Source organism: Schistocerca americana, chromosome 3, assembly GCF_021461395.2.
Source record: "Schistocerca americana isolate TAMUIC-IGC-003095 chromosome 3, iqSchAmer2.1, whole genome shotgun sequence".
Classification (NCBI taxonomy): Eukaryota; Metazoa; Arthropoda; class Insecta; order Orthoptera; family Acrididae; genus Schistocerca; species Schistocerca americana.
In genome coordinates, this window is record NC_060121.1 from 311,326,832 (window position 1) to 311,346,258 (window position 19,427).

Sequence of the window (19,427 nt, forward strand, 5' to 3'; positions counted from 1 at the left end):
CTTTGCACGAAGGTAGATAAATGGATAAACTCGAAATTATTCTTTTTTTATCCGGTGATCTTCATCCGTTGTAGAGATACGATGGTTTGAAGACGAGCTATATATAGCACGTAAAATTCGTTCTTACTTAAACTGAATGTGCGTGAACGGTTTATAGTGAATTAAATAAATAAAACAAGCATTTTTATGATAAAATTGAAAACTAGCTTTCAGAAATCTAGCTTCGTTTGGATTTTACGTGGTGCAAAGAAAAAAAAGGTGTTTTGTGACTTTTTACACGCACTATTTCTATGTTTCAGATTTGTGTAAATCGATGTAAATTTTGTAAGAACCAAAAAGACATGTAATTAATGGTCGCCCAGTTGTTTTTTTGTAAGCTTTATCAGCTGGCCCGATATAAACAACGTGGTTCTAAATAAAATAAGAAACTTATGCCGGATTAGTCGTCGCCCGAGTCAACAAAAATTTACACCGGTTGCCAAACTATGGCAGTCTCATGTGAAAATAATGGTATAGTAAAAACTGGGAACCAGAATAAAAAATGCTCCTATCGTAGCACAAAAAGGTGAATATGTCTTGAGGAGAGTTAGGGATGTAAAAGAAGGGAACTTGCTTTTCGACTTAACTGGTGGCTTGAGATATTTAAATCAAAACATCTTGACATGTTCGTGCTTTTTTACGAGTTAATTCTACTTCCCCAGTACAGTGAGCTCTCTTAGATCCACACCCTGTTACACGTATGGTGAGCAGTGTAAGAACAAGTGGACACATATTTTAGTGCTTCTAGAGAGTGGTCTGCCTCTACAACCGGAAGTATCCAAGAGTCGGGGTGTATCTCTAATAGGAAGTATGCCAGAGTCGGGATTCATACATTCTAAACTGTAATGACATACTGTGCGATGTGAATAATGTCATGCCGGGTGACATGGTGGCTAGCCTCACGTTATACGACATGTTACTTTACTTGACACTATGCATTTATTATATGGCATTGGTTCTGATACTAACAAGTAAAAAAGAGAGAATATTTCAAGGTCTTCAACTTTTGGAGTCCTGTCTTCCTTAGTTGCGTGTAATATTACGGTATATTGATAACTTTTACTTATAGACAGTCTGACAGCAACTGAATAAAACACAATTTTAGTACCACTCGCGTTTCGCCTTTATTTTCTGCAAGGCATCATCAGTGGCCTGGAATATGTACACATGTTTGCTATTTAATTTACATTTTGGTGACTGTACCTATAGGTTATAAACAGTTCTGCTGTTTGGTATTTCCTATTAAGTAGTAATGTTTTGAACTGTACTTACAGGTTGTGTGGACGATTTCCTACATATTACGCTCCTGTTGCATTTTTGGTGTTGTTGTTCTGTTTACGAATGCCAGTTCGCGGTTTTTTCCCACATTCCACAGCACTATGAACTAAACGTATCGATGCAATGTTTTGGTTTCTGTTGCCGACTGTCAGATGTTTTTGCCAAAGATCGAATGTTATTGACAAACTTTCGAATGTAATTATTGAAGTATCTGTGATCTGTTCGTGTATGCATTTGTGTGTGCGCTTTTGTGTGAGTGTGTGTGTGTGTGTGTGTGTGTGTGTGTGTGCGTGCGTGTGTGTGTGCGTGCGTGTTTTGGTGTGATATAGTTTTGTGTGTGTGTGTGTGTGTGTGTGTGTGTGTTTTATTCGGTTGCTGTCAGACGGTCTATAAGTAAAAATTATCAATATACCGTAATATTTCAAGATTTTTTGATTTAAATGTCTTTGATGAAGTAAAAAAAAAGCTGGTTGCCTTCTTTAACATCCTTAACCCTGTTCCGCGTGGGGTAGCCGCGTAGTATCAGGCGCCTCGCCACGGTTCGCGCGGCTCCTCCCGTCGGAGGTTCGAGTCCTCCCTCGGGCATGAGTGTGTGTGCTGTACTTAGCTTAAGTTAGATTAAGTTCGATTAAGTAATGTGTAAGCCTAGGGATCGATGACCTCAGCACTTTGCTCCCATAGGAACATACCACCAATTTCCAATTTCCTAACCCTACCTAGGACACATTCGCCTTTCTTTGCGCTAGGATAGGAGCATTTTCTATTCTGGTAAAATTTGTAATCTCGAACACACACTACGTCACTGAGTATGTATTGGTGAAAGAAGAGAAAATTGTATTTTCTGAAGGCAGGTTCCTTTTCTAAAATATATATAATGGGCGGGGGCACTACGAATGTAGTGCGTGACAATACGTTGAGAATGTGGGTTTCACGGGAGGCAAGCCAGAGATAAATCCCTGCAGTCGCACATATGCTCTATGTCCTCGGTGGCTCAGATGGATAGAGCGTCTGCTATGTAAGCAGGAGATTCCGGGTTCGAGTCCCGGTCGGGGCACAAATTTTCATCTGTCCCCGTTGACGTATGTCAACGCCTGTAAGTAGCTAAGGGTGTTCATTTCATTGTAATTTCATTCTAACGAGCTGAATGGTCACCGATGGTATCTGTTCTTTCGGACATGTACGTAAGGACAGATACCATCTTAGTGTATATATATATATATATATATATATATATATATATATATATATATATATATTGAGAGGCACCCACATGCCTTGCTCATGCTGTGGCATCAAGCAGTCAGGCCTGCAAGATGAGTGGTCTGCCAAGCGAGTGGATTCATTCTTATTTATCGAGTAACATGAACTCTCGTACTCACAATTAAGTTACAAATTATCCTCCTGTATGAATAATACGCAACGGAAACGCACATCTGACTATCAGTGATTTACAGAACTCTGACTGTTCACTACACACTGGCAATACCACATTTTCTTTTTTGTCTTTTATTTAGCGGCTTTTATCGACACGTGGCCACAGCACTGAATATGAATGGCGCACACATTATAAATTCGGGACATCATGACAACATACAATTCGAAGGAAAAGTCCACCAATCTTTTTCTTTTCACTATCTTATTTATTCCGATAAATTCTATAACCTAAACACACAAATTCTATAACCTACAACAATAAAACATGAGAAATTCCGCCCAGTGGGCATGGCTTTACATTGGTGATTCTCTACCTTATGATCTCGTAATTATTTAACGCTACAGTGCACTTTCTGGATAGGATGGTGGATCATTTATTATTTCTCACACTTCGACTCTCACAATCATCATCACGAAACTTTCCTCCAGACCGAGCAGTACAAAAGGAACACGCATAACCCACTACCTCTGAAACTACCTTGCTACTCTCCCATGCAAACCACACATACTTAAATTACATGACATACACCACACTTCAACATGAAATACTACACAGGGAATAGTCACAACATTATCACTTTCAGCTTTCCCACTTCAATTAATATTTATCCCAGTTTCACACGACACTGCCCCACTTCGTAATTCTACTTTCCTACTATGAACTCTGGAGATATATGCACGTCTTCCTGTGCAATGCAAGCCAAGTGGCGTTGCTGGATAGACGGCTGACTCACCTTGTTTCTCTCTCAGAGTGTTATAGTTTGAATCAAGCGTCACACAGAAACATATCTCGCAAAGTAATATTAAGAACATATTCATCACACACACGAGTCCTCAACTGATACCATGGACGAGTACTTCTCTTTATCCTTTGTCTCCTACACAGATTGAGACTTACACAGTACTCACCACGTGGAAGTACTCGCCTCTAATTTCAAGTCCTGCACACGCTATTTCTTAAATATTTCAACTTATAGTACACACGCTAGTAATTCAGCTTAACTTAAGCACACGGAAGTATTTCAACTTATTGCTACACGTGGTTTCATTGTAACCGTTGGTCACTTCCGAAGATTACTACGATCCCATTAATATTACCTGCGTGAAATTTAATTCTCTCCACAAAAGTTCCTGAAGTAGAGAAATTATTATTTCAAACTACTCTTAACTATTCCACATGCATACCATGTCTCCACTCCTTTGTCTTTACGGAGCACAACCAAGACAGGTCTTAACAACACAAGATCCAGCGGCAGAGTGCTGAAACATGGCCGTTCTTCAGGTCCTCTCGCACCTCTGCTGAAGTGGGGGAGCACGTTGCTACCGTATTGGTCAGCCACATTTCAGGCGCTCAAAGCTCAGGTAAATTTCATCTCTTTGGTCCCACCAAAGGTGGCCAAAGGATCGTCTCAAAGATGATCATATATTCACATTCACTATCTGCGGTTAGCAGACGACCATACATTCATTCATTTCACAGATCTCACCAAACTGGATGTAGGGATTTATTTTGAGGGAGTGCACATGTGATCAATTAAATAAATAAATTGTCATTCTTTCCCACACTGGTATCTGGCTTCGCTGTATTAATTGAAATTGAGTTATTTTACAAAAAAAATGTGTTGTTCAGACAAGAATAATGAAGTATGTTATACCTATTTTCAATGTCGGGCGGTACTGTACCCTGTCAATATATGTAAAACATATTCATTTGAAAGCAAACAAGGACGAGGAAGCTGTAACCTCAGGACGAATGCCCCACTGCTCACTGCTGGACGCGCCACATAACACACGGGTATTAACTCCCATTCATGGCGTGGAGCACGCGGTTAGTCAGCGATTTCGGGCGTGCGGCGCCCGTCCCGAGGCCGGAGCTTGACGGCGAGGCGCTCCCAGCGGGGACGCGGAAACCAGCCTCTCGGCGGCTCACTCCAAGATTGGCAGAACGGACCAAGGCCGCCTCCACCTCCGCCAGGTGGACTATAACGGTTCGCGGCAATGCCTTTACTGGGCGCGCTGCCAGCAATAAATATAGGTGTAATTGCTGCCGCTCGCATTGCGCTCCAAGGCAGCGGGGACTGCCTGGGAAGGGCGCAGATCCGCTTGCGGCAGTATTGCCCCTGGCGCGGTCGCCATTTTCCGCACACCGCCCGCACCTCTGCCGGCCAAGATCGGCGCTGGACTCTGCTCAGGCTCACTACATGCCAAACATTCTCCGTTGCCCTTCATATCTGCATTTTTCGGGATGGCGGTCATGCACTTTGCTGTTCTTCGTTGGAGCGGAATCCGTGGTGCGATTGGGACAAAATTCGACATTCTACTCCCCCCCCCCCCCTCATCTCTCCCCTTTTTATTTTGATTTATTTCATCCGTACCCCTTCCCTTGTGTAACACCTCGGTTCAATTTACAGTGATAAAAGCTATAGAAAGAATAATTTAAAATTAAGAATAGAATTTTTAGAGGGGAAAATAGTGTAGAATCAGAGTCCGGTAATTGCAGATCAAAATTATAGTATATCAGCAAGTAGTTTAACGTCTAAGTACAGCAAAGCCATGGAAGCTCCGTCATGGAGAAGACAATGACATTAAACTCTTGTGATGAAAAACCCATAAAAAGGGCTGATCGTTATTATTGCCGCATTTTTTCCTTGATTGTTTCGTTAAAGGGCGGGGAACCCGTGACAGTCAGCGAGACAATAATTAGATTGGACTATATCGTGTTAAGATTCACGATAAACTGTTACAATATTACGGAGATTAAAAGTGATGTAGTGTACGATCTCTGACTGTTGGTAGCAACGGAGTGTTAAGGGGATCTTAGGTCTTTAGTTCTAGATTGGAACTTTACGGACATATCGACGACAGAAACTCAAATTATCTGCTGATACGAGTGAATTCAGAGGTAACGGTATTCAGATATTAACGTGTGGACTTTTGAAAGTGTCGTGTGCCGTTAGTTGCGAATCTGGACGTAGAGCGCGTGCATATCAGCATTTGCGGACTATTTAGATTCCTCCAGGCTAGGAACATTTTAAATAAACTATCATGCATCACCATCTTAATCTTCGAATATAGAGTGAAAGTGAAATACAAGAGTGTTTTACTTATTTCATTGACCTAGTACTAATCAGCGAAGGTTTTACGGAACCAAAGCTATTCAGCAGTAAGTCAGCACCATCTAGCGGAAAGCGTAGGCATTAACTAACACACTAACTGAAGTGAATTTTTACGTGTTTTACGGACTCCTTAATATGAACTTTTGAGACTCTTTGACGTCCCCACTCCCTCCGAAAGGTGGCGCAGGCTGTCTTGATCATAAAAGGGGAGAGTTTTAGCCGGGCAAATTACTAAATAAAAGCGATATTTACAAGACGCGTAGTAATAGCAAAACACAAGGCCCGCATCTCACCGGAGAGTCGTCACTGTCACGTCGGGAAGTAAAGCCGGAAAACCCACCGACGATACGTATCTCCGAGCAGACATCGAAGTGGAGTACCTAAAAAGGGAACCCCAAGAGTTGGGGATGCTTCACATGCTACATCTGAAGGTGTTAATAAAGTAGAAAAGTATTTTAGGCAAGAGCAATATTATTTCTGCAACTAACTGACGTGTCAAAGTAATGGGATAGCGGTATGCACATACACAGATACAGCAATATCGCGTACGCAAGGTATAAAAGGGCAGTGCACTGGTAAAGTTGTCATTTGTACTCATATGAAACGTTTTCCGACGTGATTATGGCCGCACATTGGGAATTAACAGACCTAAAACGCATATGATAGCTGGAGCTCCTCGCGTGGGACATAGGACTACCACTTCGGAAATACGCTACTGGCCATTAAAATTGCTACACCAAGAAGAAATGCAGATAATAAACGGGTATTCATTGAACAAATATACTATACTAGAACTGACATGTGATTACATTTTCACGCAATTTGGGTGCATAGATCCTGAGAAATCAGCACCCAGAACAACCACCTCTGGCCGTAATAACGGCCTTGATACGCCTGGGCATTGAGTCAAACAGAGCTTTGATGGCGTGTACAGGTACACCTGCCCACACAGCTTCAACACGATACCACAGTTCATCAAGAGTAGCGACTGGCGTATTGTGACGAGCCAGTTGCTCGGCCACCATTGACCAGACGTTTTCAATTGGTGAGAGATCTGGGGAATGTGCTGGCCAGGGCAGCAGTCGAACATTTTCTGTATCCAGAAAGGCCCGTACAGGACCTGTAACATGCGGTCGTGCATTATCCTGCTGAAATGTAGGGTTTCGCAAGGATCAAATGAAGGGTAGAGCCACGGGTCGTAACACATCTGAAATGTAATGTCCACTGTTCAAACAGCCATCAATGCGAACAAGAGGTGACCGAGACTTGTAACCAATGGCACCCCATACCATCACGCCGGGTGATACGCTAGTATGCCAATGACGAATACACGCTTCCAATGTGCGTTCACCGCGATGTCGCCAAACACGGATGCGACCATCATGATGCTGTAAACAGAACCTGGATTCATCCGAAAAAATGACATTTTGCCATTTATGCACCCAGGTTCGTCGTTGAGTATACCATCGCAGGCGCTCCTGTTTGTGATGCAGCGTCAAGGGTAATGGCAGCCATGGTCTCCGAGCTGATAGTTCATGCTGCTGGAAACGTCGTCGAACTGTTCGTGCAGATGGTTGTTGTCTTGCAAACGTCCCCATCTGTTGACTCAGAGATCGAGACGTGGCTGCACGATCCGTTACAGCCGTGCGGATAAGATGCCTGTCACCTCGACTGCTAGTGATACGAGGCCGTTGGGATCCAGCACAGCGTTCCGTATTGCCCTCCTGAACCGACCGATTACATATTCTGCTAACAGTCATTGGATCTTGACCAGCGCGAGCAGCAATGTCGCGATACGATAAACCGCAATCGCGATAGGCTACAATCCGACCTTTACCAGAGTCAGAAACATGATGGTACGCATTTCTCCTCCTTACACGAGGCATCACAACAACGTTTCTCCAGGCAACGCCTGGTCAACTGCATTTTGTGTATGAGAAATCGGTTGGAAACTTTCCTCACGTCAGCACGTTGTAGGTGTCGCCACCGGCACCAATCTTGTGTGAATGCTCGGAAAAGCTAATCATTTGCATATCACAGCATCTTCTTCCTGTCGGTTAAATTTCGCGTCTGCAGCTCTTCATCGCGCTGGTGTAGCAATTTTAATGGCCAGTAGTGTGCATCCCTAACTCTCCACAAGACATATTCACCTTTTTGTGCTACGGTAGGAGCATTTTCCATTCCGGTTCCCAGTTTTTACTATACCATTATTTCCAAATCAGATTGCCACAGTTTGGCAACCGACGTAGATTTTTGTTGACTCGGGCGACAACTGATCCTGCATAGGTTTTTTTACTATCTTTAGAACCACGTTGCTTCTATCGAGGCAACTGAGAATGCTTTCACAAAACAACGGGGCTACCATTAATTACATGTATCTGTCTAGCTTCTTACAAAATTTGCATCGATTCACACAAATCTGAAACACAGAAATATTGCGTGTAAAAATTCACCAAAGACGCATTTTATTTTTTTGCACTTAAAATCCAAACGAAGCTAGATTTCTGAAAGCTAGTTTTGAAATGGTTCAAATGGCTCTGAGCGGTATGCGACTTAACTTCTGAGGTCATCAGCCGCCTAGAACATTTTTCTTGGTGTAGCAAATTTAATGGCCAGTAGTGTAGTTAGGGAATGTAAGGGTCTACGGGTTTGCACTAGCCGTACAGTACGTAACACGCTCTCGCCAGCCGACCTATCTTGGAATGCTGACAATTTGCTCGGTCAGTAGACGTGCGTCCGGTCTCAGTGCGCCACAAGAGAGAAGAGAGTAAGCCCCTGGTCGCCGTCCGTAGCGCGCCGTAAAACTAGCGCGGCCTCGGTCGCGAATATGTCTCTTTTCTTAGCTCACCATGGAGCCTTTCGATACGACCGTAATTAGCCGGTGTTAGGATGTCAGACACGGTGATGATGGGTGCGAGTAGCGTGCGTGTTTTATAATCAGTCTTTTGTTCAAAAAATGGCTCTGAGCACTATGGGACTTAACTTCTAAGGTCATCAGTCCCCTAGAACTTAGAACTACTTAAACCTAACTGACCTAACGACATCACAAACATCCATGCCCGGGGCAGGATTCGAACCTGCGACCGTTGCGGTCGTGCGGTTCCAGACTGTAGCGCCTTTAACCGCTTGGCCACCACGGCCGGCAGTCTTTTGTTAATAAACTGTTTAAACTTACTTCTCGGTGTTCGCTTATTCGGTACCTCAGGGACCCACTGCTTACGAATCCTGACAAATATTTCGTGTAATTATCATCCGGGGGTAACAACACAAACAAACTCCTTATAGGAATTTAATATTCCGTAGCGTCAAGAGTGTGATGCCAGTACCAAATTTGAGGCAAGGCGTCTCACTGCGGATAATGCAGTGGCATTTTCTTAGAGTTGTCAGTGCTAATAGACAAGCAACACTGCGAACTGCAGTAATCAACGTGGGACGTACGACGAAGTTATCCGTTAGGACAATGTGGTGAAATTTAAAGTTAATGGGCCGTGGCAGCAGACGACCACAGCGAGTGCCTTTGTTAACAGCACGACGTCGCCTGCAGCATCTCTCCTGGGCTAGTGCCCACATCGGTTGGACCCTAGACGACTGTAAAACCGTGGCTTGGTCAGATGAGTCCCGATTTCAGCTGATGATAGGGTTCGGGTGTGGCGCAGACCCCATGAAGCCATGGATCCAAGTTGTCAACAGGGCACCGTGCGAGCCACTGGTGGCTCCATAATTGATTGGGCTGTGTTTACATGGAATGAAATTGGTCCTCTGGTCCAATTGAATCGAACCTTGGCTGGAAAAGATTATGTTCGGCTACTTGGAGATCATTTTCAACGACTCATGGACCTCATGTTCCCACACAACGATGGAATTTTTATTGATGTCAACGCGCCATCTCACATAACAACAACTGTTCTCGATTGGTCTAAAGAACATTTAGGACAGTTACAGCGAATGGTTTGGCCTCCCAGAACAATCGAAATGAATCACGTCGAAAATTTATGGAACATAATGGAGAGATCAGTTGGTGCATAAAATCCTGCAGCGGCAACAATTGCGCAGTTATGGGCGGCTGTAGAGGCAGCAAGGCATAGTATTTCTGCAGGGAATTGAGTCCATCCCAAGTCGAATTCCTGCACTACACAGGGCAAAAGGATATCCGGCACGATTATCGGAGGTATCCCACGACTTTTGTCGCCTTAGTGTATTTATTTATATGTTTCAACAAGAAGTAACCAAACTTCCAATCGCAAGTCCCAAACCAAACAAAAAATGGCTCTGAGCACTATGCGACTTAATTTCTGAGGTCATCAGTCCCCTAGAACTTAGAACTACTTAAACCTAACTAACCTAAGGGCATCACACACATCCATGCCCGAGGCAGAATTCGAGCCTGCGACCGTAGCGGTCGCGCGGTTCCAGACCGTAGCGCCTAGAACCGCTCGGCCACCTCTGCCGGCCCAAACCAAACAAAGTGTTTTTTCAGTGATTCTGGAAGTGCAGTGAACTCAGTCTCTAAAAATCAGGAGAAATTAAATATTGTTGTTGTATGACAGCTAAATTATTAACATAATGAAGTTTCACTCTGCAGCAGAGTTCTTGCTGAATGTTGCGGAAGAAAAGCTGTGAGGGTGGGTCGTGATTCGCACCTAGACATCTCTATAGGAAAGCTGACTGCAAAAAGCAGTGGTTCCGGGTTCGAGTCCCTGTCGAGCAGAGAGTTTAAGATCAGTGCACATCCTGCTTCAGACATAATCCCCTAGGCTGTACCTAACCCATTTTGTCCGCTGGAGTGAACGTGCTGCGTTATATGTAGAACTTCTGTGAAGTTTGGAAGATAGTAGAAGAGGTGCTAGCGGAAGTAAACCTCTGAGGACATGTTGAAAGGCAAAGGTTCGGAGTTCGTTTCCAGGAACGGCACAAATGTTAAATTTGTCAGGAAGCTACATATCATTAATTATTTGTTGCGTTCTTTGATAAAAGGAAACCCTTAAAGTGGTCTTTCTACAGAGAGAACATTCGGTTTTAAAAATCAATCTGCATACCATATTAGCACTACAAATACGTTTCATTAGTAAGCAGCGCTAGTTCATTTACTTAACTTTACCGCGTATATGTCCCGAGATACGAAAATATGAGACTGAGTTTGCTAAAAAATCTGTAGCAGCTAGCAACTGAGACAGTGACTGTCAGTATGAATTGGACGGCCTCTCGGGAAGATATTTGTTACTGTTTTCAACAATGAGCTGCAAGTGTTGTTCTGGATTTGGCTGTTTTATGGAATCACGACTTACTAGCAGTGTCCTGTAGTCCGGAATGTCTGAAGTAAGTCGTTTACCATTAACATCACGATTGTAAATTTTGCCAAAACTTCCGCATGTCGTATTTATGTCCACCATAATTAGCGTCGTAGCGCGCCGATGGAGAAAAAGCTCATCATCGACCAGTCCAGTGACTGATACTTGAAAGAGAAAGAGACAGATAGATAGGTAGATATTCAGCGATCACAGGCCCTGCAGACCACGCGCTGCTTCCACAAACTGCCTCCATTCCTCCCTGTTTTGTGCCCGGTTCCTCCAGGTGTCTTCAATTCCCAGGGCTGCTAGGTCCTTCGCCAGGTCGTCCATCCAGCGCTGCCTTGGTCATCCAATGGAGCGTTTGGTGTTTGGTTTCCCCGCTAGTGCCATCTTCGCCTGTCTTCCATCTGGCATACGAGCTACATAGCCCACCCATTGTATTCTTTTGCTCTTTATCTTCTGTAGGATAGTTGGTTGTCGCATCAGAAGGTAAATTTCCTCCTTTTTCCTCATCCTCCAGTCTCCGTTATCTAAAACAGGTCCCCAAATCTTCCTCATTACTCTTCTTTCAAATATTAATAGTTTTTCCCTTCAGGACGAAATTTTCACTCTGCAGAGGAGTGTGCGCTGATATGAAGCTTGCAAGCTTGGGAAGCTCAATGGTAGAGCACTTGCCCGCGAAATGCAAATGACCCGAGTTCGAGTCTCGGTCCGGCACACAGTTTTAATCTGCCAGGAAGTTTCAGTTTTTCCCTTTCTCGCTTAGTCATGCTCCATGTTTCTGAACCGTACATTACTGATGGGCACATCATTGTGTTGTAGATTTTCATCTTAGTGTTCACTAAGATCGATTTAGAGCCGGGTGTCTCTCTGAGGGAATGCATGCATTTCATTCCCACTGCTATTCTTTCCTTGATGTCCATTGCACGAAAGAGACCATATTTATAATTTAGGAAATAAAACAAAGAAATATCGAGTTGAGTTTCCCGAAAATCTCCTCAACATTGAATTACTTAGCGGGATCACTTCACAAGTACTTTTCCTGTTTTTTACTTTTTGTTTAACAATGTCAGCTATGAAAGGAACCTACAACGCACAGAATGACGACCTACGAAACGGTAGAGGTGCTGTAGACTGTCGTTAACATGACATCTATTGTTTTCAGGTCACTATGTAAAAGTATGAGAACACACAAAGAAAATAAGAATTCACAAATTCCCATAGTTCATTGTTTACTCGTATTCAGAGCACTGTTGCAGTTTCTAGCACAGCTAAAAGGATACCACATTTACGTTATTACGTTTATAGCAGGACTTATGATGCGCTGAGAACGCACAGTACAAATGCGCTGTACAAATAATATGATTACTTGTGCCCAAGGGTACGCAGACGAGCACTGGCTGATAACGAGAGCAGATATAACAGCTCCTTCCTGGAATGCCGGCTTGACGTGAAGGTCGCCACGATGAGCTGTGCGCATTAGTTTTCTGCGAAGCGCTTCGTTGTGACCCTGGCGCTTCTGCGGAGCAATTTAGCAATTTATACAGGGCGGTAAGCAGCTACGGCGTAACGGGCGGAGAGCGTGCCTTACTGCGCGAGTAGCTAAACTCCGAAACTCACCTAGACTTCCAACTTCGAAACTCACCTAGACTTCCACGCATGTAATAAACAAAATCGATGCGTTATACTGCGACTAAAAAAAATGGATCCTGTGGCATTTACAACTGAGTAATAGTTTTCAGTTGCTTCCATTGTCCACTGATGACTAAATTACCTTGACTTCCTGCTTCTGTACAGCTAGACACACAGTTAACAAGAACGAAACAAAGGTTATTTTTCATATGAAGACTACGAGGAAAGTTTTTCTTCTCAGCGGGGTTAATTTTCGTTCTCAAACAGCTTCTAGCACCAACATTCCTTTCCAGACCTAACAGCGACATACGAGACAACTAGATACTTAAACGACTTAATTACTTCTACTATCTTTCTTATAGACGGGTGTAACCCTGCTTTTTTCTAAGAACTGGGAGTGGATTTTTTTCTAGTGGAACTACGATAGATTACAGAAGAGGGGCTAACTCAGCCGCAAATTCAGTATAGCAGCTGAAGGGATACCATAGGGCCCTGAAGCTTTGTTCAATTTTAACTATTTCAGCTGTTTCCTAACGCCACTAACAGTTCCAGTTACTTCCGTCATCTTTTCAGTGGTACTACGGCAAGTGGAAGAGACAGGGAGAGATATACATATGGAGCGATTTTCGTGTATATGATTAATTCCTTACCTCGAATATTTCCCGCCTCCATACCTCCTCTGTGTTACTCAAATGACGTGTCACTCATCTCATTTGTGCTAATGTTGCAGTTCACGAGATGTGGCTAGTTGCTTCCACCGTCCTGAATGGAATGCCCTAAGTTCTGAATAAAGTTCACCATCTTGCAGTCGTCTATGGTTGTTGACCCCTCTGCAGAAAACAGCACGTATGTCGTGAATCCGTTACCTTGAGGCTGTAATAAACTCTTAGCGACGAACTGATATTGTACAAATAATTAATTTTGTCACTCGCTTTACACTTGCAGAAGACGAGAAACCGCACAATTATATTCCTCTTTATGAATCACAAATAACGTTCAGTCTTCACACTTTTGACGTGCGGTCTAGGGCACCTTTTCACGGTTCGCGCGGCTTCCCCCTTCCGAGGCTCGAGTCCTCCCTCGGGCATGCGTATGTTCAAATGGCTCTGAGCACTATGGGTCTTAACATCTGTGGTCATCAGTCCCCTAGAACTTAGAACTAGTTAAACCTAACTAACCTAAGGACATCACACACATCCATGCCCGAGGCAGGATTCGAACCTGCGACCGTAGCAGTCTCGCGCATGGGTATGTGTGATGTCCATCGCGTAAGTTAGTTTCAGTTAGGTTAAGTAGTGCGTAAGCCTAGGGACAGATGACCTCAGCAGTTTGCTTCCATAGTCCTTACCATAAATTTCCAAATTTTTCTTCACACTTTCACAGGAAATAAACAAAACAATAGCTTGCATGTTTCTATAATTACTATCACACTAGTTCTCAATTACATGTCCAAAAAAGACAGGTATTGCTAAGATGTTAACCAATATCGACCAAGGAAGACAACATGTCTGTCTCCCAACACTGCAGAACCAGCTCTGACCTTACACCCGAACCACTTCGCCCGCACACCCAAGTTAGGCGCTATCCGAAGATTTCGTTGCCTCTTCTTTTATCAGTTGTTTATTATTCTGCTAATAATTAAAGCTTTGGAAATAATGGAATAATAGTCTGCTATTATGATATGCTTTTATATGAAATGCAAGTAAATTCAGTGTTAAGCTTTTCATTATTAATAACACAAATTTATGATTTTCGAGAACTACTTCCGAATGCAGCAACCAATCATTGTGGAGGACTACAGTTTTGGCGGTCTTTCTCAAGATGGCCGTACCGAACAAACCCTCTGTCATCGGTACCCACACCGTCATCTCTCCAACGCTGTCTTCTCAGCTCCTCTAAGAACAGCTTCTTGCAGCTCAATATTATGGCTGTAAGAGCAGAAATACACTGAAGCGCCAAAGACCTGATATAGGCATGCAAATTCAGATGCTTCCTATATAAGACAATAAGTGTCTGACGCAGTTGTTGGATCCGTTTCTGCTGCTACAATGGCAGCTTATCAAGATTGAAGTGAGTTTGAACGCGGTGCTATAGTCGGCGCTCGAGCGATGGAACACAGCATCTCCGAGGTAGCAATGAAGTGGCGATTTTACCGTACAACCATTTCACGAGTGTACCGTGAATATCAGGAATCCGGTAAAATATCAAATCATCGATATCGCTGTGGCCGGAAAAAGGTCCTGCAAGAACGGGACCAACCACGACTTAAGAAAATCGTTCAACGTGACAGAAGTGCAACGCTTCCGCAAATTGCTGGAGATTTCATTGCTGGGGCATCAACAAGTGTCAATGTGCGAACCATTCAACGAAACATCATCGATATGGTCTTCCGGAGCCGAAGGCCCACACGTGTGCCCTTGATGACTGCACGACACAATGCTTTACGACTCACCTGTGTCCGTCAACACCGACATTGGACTGTTGATGACTGGAAACACGTTGCCTGGTCGGACGAGTCTCGTTTCAAATTGTATCGAGCGGATGGACGTGTACGGATATGGAGACAGCGTCATGAATCCATGGAGCCTGCATGTCAGCAGGTGACTGTTCAAGATGGTGGAGGCCCTGTAATGGTGTGCGGCGTGTGCAACTGGAGTGATATGGGACCCCTGATATGTCTAGATACGATTCTGACAGGTGACACGTGCGTAAGCATCCTGTCTGATCACCTTCATCCATTCATGTCCATTGTGCATTCCGACGGACTTGGGAAATTCCAGCAGGACAATGCGACACTCCACACGTCCTTAATTGCTACGGAGTGGCTCCAGGAACACTTTTCTGGATCTAAACACTTCCAATGGCCACCAAAACTCCATAGACATGAACATCATTGAGCATGTCTGGGATACCCTGTAGCGCGCTGTTCAGAAGAGATGTCCACACATTCATAGCCTTACGGATTTAGGGACAGCCCTGCAGGATACACGGTGTCAGTTCTTTCCAGCACTACTTCAGACATTAGTCGAGTCCACGCCACGTCGTCTTGGGGCACTTGTGCGTGCTCACGGGGCAGTTGTACGAGTGTCTTTGGCTCTTTAGTGTACCACAGTGCGAGAACTAGTCGCTCATCAGTTTGTGGACAGAGCATACCTCCAATGCCGTTGTTTGTGGGGAATCCAGTGCAAAACGGTCTTGCTGCGACTTTTGGCGGAGCGTGCGCAGACTGGCACGTGCTGGCGGCTGCACACGGTGTGCAGCGGCTGCAGCGGCCAGTGTCAGGGCTGTGGCTGGAGTGGAGGACAGGCAGCGGTTTGTGAGTCACGGTCGGCCCCGCCTCCCAGCACGCCTGGCTCTCCCCTTTGTTTCGCGGACCGCCTGCCCAAATCGGAGCGACAGGGGCTGCCCCTGTGCTGTGGACGTGACTCGCTAACGTATTCTGCTGCACTGCGCTTCGGGCTGTTTACGTCTGACTCACCTTCCGTGAAACGTCTATGCCAGACGGGCTGCGCCAGACAGACGCAGTGGTACGAAGAACGCTAAAGTGCGTCTGCAAGGGTAATATTTCACGGCAATGTGTGGCTGTAGTAGTGTTGCCACAACACCGCTGCAATACATAAGAATATCATAATTTTTAACATTTTTATGCAGCGACAGCAACTGACATTGTTTATATAAGAATATACAGCCTACAGTTGCAGGTTAACTTTATCGTTTACCTAGGTTTCAACGTTAGTAATAAAGTCTTCTTCAGGACCTGCAACAAGTTAATATTATAATGCGCTAGTAAATTATATTAGATATGATCATCCTACAGGATGCAACGTGTAGTACTTACATAAAATATTATTTAAATGTTTGCCTAAAACAGGCCATGTCCTAAGTCAACTTTATAAAAAAATGGTTCAAATGGCTCTGAGCACTATGGTACTTAACATCTATGGTCATCAGTCCCCTAGAACTTAGAACTGCTTAAATCTAACTAACCTAAGGACATCACACAACACCCAATCATCACGAGGCAGAGAAACAACTTTATAAAAACTTGATGCATAACCATAAGGTTTTGTCACTTCTATTAAACTAGCTGTAGCAAATTCACTTTAAGCCCGTTGTATGGGCCTCGTCGTGTGACAAGAGACTGCGGAGCGCGAGGGCTTCTCGGTCTGCCTTACAGAGGGCGGCGCGCATGCGCAAGACGTACAGAATCAAACTCTTATTACGCACGCGTCAGATAACCTTTTTGCTATGAATTAATTTTATATTTTACTATTGTAAGTTAATTACAGTATCCAGCATGACTACGTTTTACATTCAACTACAGAGCCTTATAAACTGACCAACAAATCTCGTATGAACATCTGTAGGAAAGGTTCTATTATTGCAGAAACGGAATGGTCACATGCATTATGAATTATTGTAAACCTAATATAGGCTGGAAGCCTTCGAAGTATGCCCTATTTTTTAGATACAGTTGATCGTTCAGTAAATTGCCTCTATCTGTAATTAGGTGGGCATACATTTGTAGTTCCTCAAGCGTGTCGAGTCTATATCCCTTAACTTAATGATGTTGTAGCTCTGTCACGTAAAGGTTTAGGTGTATGAGCCATTTGCACCAGATGTTCCGCAAAGGCTGACCCCGTGTTCCTACGCCCTTTATTGGAAGATGTTCTTTAAATCTTAATACCATAGCTCTGCCTGTTTGACCTATGTAATAACATGGGCAATCATCACACATAATCTTATATACGCCTGATTTTGCTGATTGTCAGCGTCTTTCCCAAGGGAATGAACCAAATTTTGCTTTAAACTATTATTCGTCGAGTAGGAAATTTTAAAACCTGAATTTTTCAACAGGCGCCCTATCTGTTGTAGGCAAACATTTAAATAATATTTTATGTAAGTACTACACGTTGCATCCTGTAGGATGACCATATCTAATATAATTTACTAGCGCATTATAATATTAACTTGTTGCAGGTTCTGAAGAAGACGTTATTACTAACGTTGAAACCTAGGTAAACGATGGAGTTAACCTGTAACTGTAGGCTGTATATTCTTACATAAGAATATTGCGGGTATGGTCGGTTGTTGTTGCTGTTGTAGCAGGCTGTTACAAGCAGTTCCCGATGTACTGCCGAGGTGTTGGCGGTTTTGTCCGCCAGGAGTGCAAAATATCTGCTATGACCTGGCGAAATTGTGGTATCGATAGCTATGATGCCACGGTGTAGGTTCAAGTTCCTAAGTTGGCACTACGGGACACCGACGACAGTGCCCTCTAGCCGGCGCGGTGGAGCTCTACGAGCTTCGCTCCAATTTCAGCCCATTGATCAAGAGCAGACGGCCTGGGAACATCACTTGAACTTCACAGGGTGTTGGCTTGCTATTGAGACTATGTACTACTTACGACGGGTCCAAGGCTTCGCATCTCAGTGCTAAGTTATGTATTCAGTTAATATTGTGATATAATAAAACCATTTCTAAGAGCAGTAACCAGAGGTTTTCACCTTTTCCTGCTCCTACTCACTTCCTGCATTCGACCCACACTTCAGTTTACAGAAGCAGACTACGCGCCTCCTTCCAGGCAGGATACAAAACAAATCTGTCTGTCTTTGTCTACACAGTGATTTTTTCCACCGCGCACTATCTCTAGGGATTGGTCGATGCGAGATACGAAATAAAAAACCTCTAATGAACTTATGTCCGGAAATGCGTGGCTTTCTTTCCAGAGACTATTTATTCAGCAGTGTAACAGAGACTGCTGTGTACTCCGCGCTGTACCATGCAGCAACGGTCACAGTATGCGTTGAAAATGATTTCCATGTGCCTCAACGCATGCGTTCTCGAACGTTCACATCGGCCAGGCTACATCCGAAGAGTCAAAAGCAGCATGAATACGCTGTTCCATTGTCTCCACATCTGGAATGGATGCTACACTCCTGGAAATTGAAATAAGAACACCGTGAATTCATTGTCCCAGGAAGGGGAAACTTTATTGACACATTCCTGGGGTCAGATACATCACATGATCACACTGACAGAACCACAGGCACATAGACACAGGCAACAGAGCATGCACAATGTCGGCACTAGTACAGTGTATATCCACCTTTCGCAGCAATGCAGGCTGCTATTCTCCCATGGAGACGATCGTAGAGATGCTGGATGTAGTCCTGTGGAACGGCTTGCCATGCCATTTCCACCTGGCGCCTCAGTTGGACCAGCGTTCGTGCTGGACATGCAGACCGCGTGAGACGACGCTTCATCCAGTCCCAAACATGCTCAATGGGGGACAGATCCGGAGATCTTGCTGGCCAGGGTAGTTGACTTACACCTTCTAGAGCACGCTGGGTGGCACGGGATACATGCGGACGTGCATTGTCCTGTTGGAACAGCAAGTTCCCTTGCCGGTCTAGGAATGGTATAACGATGGGTTCGATGACGGTTTGGATGTACCGTGCACTATTCAGTGTCCCCTCGACGATCATCAGTGGTGTACGGCCAGTGTAGGAGATCGCTCCCCACACCATGATGCCGGGTGTTGGCCCTGTGTGCCTCGGTCGTATGCAGTCCTGATTGTGGCGCTCACCTGCACGGCGCCAAACACGCATACGACCATCATTGGCACCAAGGCAGAAAC

At 44.3% G+C, this 19,427-nt stretch overlaps 1 non-coding gene across 1 annotated transcript; it reads left to right on the top strand.

Moving 5' to 3' along the window:
- Positions 1-2,297: 2,297 nt before the first annotated feature.
- Positions 2,298-2,371, top strand: Trnat-ugu. Its single transcript has one exon. It is a non-coding gene; the product is annotated as a tRNA-Thr (tRNA).
- Positions 2,372-19,427: the final 17,056 nt, after the last annotated feature.